The sequence below is a fragment of the Octopus bimaculoides genome, chromosome Z (assembly GCF_046866305.1).
Source record: "Octopus bimaculoides isolate indiv1 chromosome Z, ASM4686630v1, whole genome shotgun sequence".
In the NCBI taxonomy this organism is placed as follows: domain Eukaryota; kingdom Metazoa; phylum Mollusca; class Cephalopoda; order Octopoda; family Octopodidae; genus Octopus; species Octopus bimaculoides.
In genome coordinates this window covers 7643668-7648179 of record NC_142944.1, presented here as the reverse complement: position 1 = coordinate 7648179, position 4512 = coordinate 7643668, and positions in this window count along the sequence as shown.

Below are 4512 nucleotides of genomic sequence, written 5' to 3'. Positions count from 1 at the left end.
ACAAGTAAAAGATAAAAGATATACTGGGATTGATTTGTTCAACTAAAACCCTTCAAGGTGGTGCCCCAGCATGGCCACAGTCCAATGAGTGAAACAAGTAAAAGATAAAAGATATACTGGGATTGATTTGTTCAACTAAAACCCTTCAAGGTGGTGCCCCAGCATGGCCACAGTCCAATGAGTGAAACAAGTAAAAGATAAAAGATATACTGGGATTGATTTGTTCAACTAAAACCCTTCTAGGTGGTGCCCCAGCATGGCCACAGTCCAATGAGTGAAACAAGTAAAAGATAAAAGATATACTGGGATTGATTTGTTCAACTAAAACCCTTCAAGGTGGTGCCCCAGCATGGCCACAGTCCAATGAGTGAAACAAGTAAAAGATAAAAGATATACTGGGATTGATTTGTTCAACTAAAACCCTTCAAGGTGGTGCCCCAGCATGGCCACAGTCCAATGAGTGAAACAAGTAAAAGATAAAAGATATACTGGGATTGATTTGTTCAACTAAAACCCTTCTAGGTGGTGCCCCAGCATGGCCACAGTCCAATGAGTGAAACAAGTAAAAGATAAAAGATATACTGGGATTGATTTGTTCAACTAAAACCCTTCAAGGTGGTGCCCCAGCATGGCCACAGTCCAATGAGTGAAACAAGTAAAAGATAAAAGATATACTGGGATTGATTTGTTCAACTAAAACCCTTCAAGGTGGTGCCCCAGCATGGCCACAGTCCAATGAGTGAAACAAGTAAAAGATAAAAGATATACTGGGATTGATTTGTTCAACTAAAACCCTTCAAGGTGGTGCCCCAGCATGGCCACAGTCCAATGAGTGAAACAAGTAAAAGATAAAAGATATACTGGGATTGATTTGTTCAACTAAAACCCTTCTAGGTGGTGCCCCAGCATGGCCACAGTCCATTGAGTGAAACAAGTAAAAGATAAAAGATATACTGGGATTGATTTGTTCAAATAAAACCCTTCAAGGTGGTGCCCCAGCATGGCCACAGTTCAATGACTGAAACAAGTAAAAGATAAAAGATATACTGGGATTGATTTGTTCAACTAAAACCCATCAAGATGGTGCCCCAGCATGGCCACAGTCCAATGAGTGAAACAAGTAAAAGATAAAAGATATACTGGGATTGATTTGTTCAACTAAAACCCTTCAAGGTGGTGCCCCAGCATGGCCACAGTCCAATGAGTGAAACAAGTAAAAGATAAAAGATATACTGGGATTGATTTGTTCAACTAAAACCCTTCAAGGTGGTGCCCCAGCATGGCCACAGTTCAATGACTGAAACAAGTAAAAGATAAAAGATATACTGGGATTGATTTGTTCAACTAAAACCCTTCAAGATGGTGCCCCAGCATGGCCACAGTCCAATGAGTGAAACAAGTAAAAGATAAAAGATATACTGGGATTGATTTGTTCAACTAAAACCCTTCAAGGTGGTGCCCCAGCATGGCCACAGTCCAATGAGTGAAACAAGTAAAAGATAAAAGATATACTGGGATTGATTTGTTCAACTAAAACCCTTCAAGGTGGTGCCCCAGCATGGCCACAGTTCAATGACTGAAACAAGTAAAAGATAAAAGATATACTGGGATTGATTTGTTCAACTAAAACCCTTCAAGATGGTGCCCCAGCATGGCCACAGTCCAATGAGTGAAACAAGTAAAAGATAAAAGATATACTGGGATTGATTTGTTCAACTAAAACCCTTCAAGGTGGTGCCCCAGCATGGCCACAGTCCAATGAGTGAAACAAGTAAAAGATAAAAGATATACTGGGATTGATTTGTTCAACTAAAACCCTTCAAGGTGGTGCCCCAGCATGGCCACAGTTCAATGACTGAAACAAGTAAAAGATAAAAGATATACTGGGATTGATTTGTTCAACTAAAACCCTTCAAGGTGGTGCCCCAGCATGGCCACAGTCCAATGAGTGAAACAAGTAAAAGATAAAAGATATACTGGGATTGATTTGTTCAACTAAAACCCTTCAAGGTGGTGCCCCAGCATGGCCACAGTTCAATGACTGAAACAAGTAAAAGATAAAAGATATACTGGGATTGATTTGTTCAACTAAAACCCTTCAAGGTGGTGCCCCAGCATGGCCACAGTCCATTGAGTGAAACAAGTAAAAGATAAAAGATATACTGGGATTGATTTGTTCAACTAAAACCCTTCAAGGTGGTGCCCCAGCATGGCCACAGTTCAATGACTGAAACAAGTAAAAGATAAAAGATATACTGGGATTGATTTGTTCAACTAAAACCCTTCAAGGTGGTGCCCTAGCATGGCCACAGTCCAATGAGTGAAACAAGTAAAAGATAAAAGATATACTGGGATTGATTTGTTCAACTAAAACCCTTCAAGGTGGTGCCCCAGCATGGCCACAGTCCAATGAGTGAAACAAGTAAAAGATAAAAGATATACTGGGATTGATTTGTTCAACTAAAACCCTTCAAGGTGGTGCCCCAGCATGGCCACAGTCCAATGAGTGAAACAAGTAAAAGATAAAAGATATACTGGGATTGATTTGTTCAACTAAAACCCTTCAAGGTGGTGCCCCAGCATGGCCACAGTCCAATGAGTGAAACAAGTAAAAGATAAAAGATATACTGGGATTGATTTGTTCAACTAAAACCCTTCTAGGTGGTGCCCCAGCATGGCCACAGTCCAATGAGTGAAACAAGTAAAAGATAAAAGATATACTGGGATTGATTTGTTCAACTAAAACCCTTCAAGGTGGTGCCCCAGCATGGCCACAGTCCAATGAGTGAAACAAGTAAAAGATAAAAGATATACTGGGATTGATTTGTTCAACTAAAACCCTTCAAGGTGGTGCCCCAGCATGGCCACAGTCCAATGAGTGAAACAAGTAAAAGATAAAAGATATACTGGGATTGATTTGTTCAACTAAAACCCTTCTAGGTGGTGCCCCAGCATGGCCACAGTCCAATGAGTGAAACAAGTAAAAGATAAAAGATATACTGGGATTGATTTGTTCAACTAAAACCCTTCAAGGTGGTGCCCCAGCATGGCCACAGTCCAATGAGTGAAACAAGTAAAAGATAAAAGATATACTGGGATTGATTTGTTCAACTAAAACCCTTCAAGGTGGTGCCCCAGCATGGCCACAGTCCAATGAGTGAAACAAGTAAAAGATAAAAGATATACTGGGATTGATTTGTTCAACTAAAACCCTTCAAGGTGGTGCCCCAGCATGGCCACAGTCCAATGAGTGAAACAAGTAAAAGATAAAAGATATACTGGGATTGATTTGTTCAACTAAAACCCTTCTAGGTGGTGCCCCAGCATGGCCACAGTCCATTGAGTGAAACAAGTAAAAGATAAAAGATATACTGGGATTGATTTGTTCAAATAAAACCCTTCAAGGTGGTGCCCCAGCATGGCCACAGTTCAATGACTGAAACAAGTAAAAGATAAAAGATATACTGGGATTGATTTGTTCAACTAAAACCCTTCAAGATGGTGCCCCAGCATGGCCACAGTCCAATGAGTGAAACAAGTAAAAGATAAAAGATATACTGGGATTGATTTGTTCAACTAAAACCCTTCAAGGTGGTGCCCCAGCATGGCCACAGTCCAATGAGTGAAACAAGTAAAAGATAAAAGATATACTGGGATTGATTTGTTCAACTAAAACCCTTCAAGGTGGTGCCCCAGCATGGCCACAGTTCAATGACTGAAACAAGTAAAAGATAAAAGATATACTGGGATTGATTTGTTCAACTAAAACCCTTCAAGATGGTGCCCCAGCATGGCCACAGTCCAATGAGTGAAACAAGTAAAAGATAAAAGATATACTGGGATTGATTTGTTCAACTAAAACCCTTCAAGGTGGTGCCCCAGCATGGCCACAGTCCAATGAGTGAAACAAGTAAAAGATAAAAGATATACTGGGATTGATTTGTTCAACTAAAACCCTTCAAGGTGGTGCCCCAGCATGGCCACAGTTCAATGACTGAAACAAGTAAAAGATAAAAGATATACTGGGATTGATTTGTTCAACTAAAACCCTTCAAGATGGTGCCCCAGCATGGCCACAGTCCAATGAGTGAAACAAGTAAAAGATAAAAGATATACTGGGATTGATTTGTTCAACTAAAACCCTTCAAGGTGGTGCCCCAGCATGGCCACAGTCCAATGAGTGAAACAAGTAAAAGATAAAAGATATACTGGGATTGATTTGTTCAACTAAAACCCTTCAAGGTGGTGCCCCAGCATGGCCACAGTTCAATGACTGAAACAAGTAAAAGATAAAAGATATACTGGGATTGATTTGTTCAACTAAAACCCTTCAAGGTGGTGCCCCAGCATGGCCACAGTCCAATGAGTGAAACAAGTAAAAGATAAAAGATATACTGGGATTGATTTGTTCAACTAAAACCCTTCAAGGTGGTGCCCCAGCATGGCCACAGTTCAATGACTGAAACAAGTAAAAGATAAAAGATATACTGGGATTGATTTGTTCAACTAAAA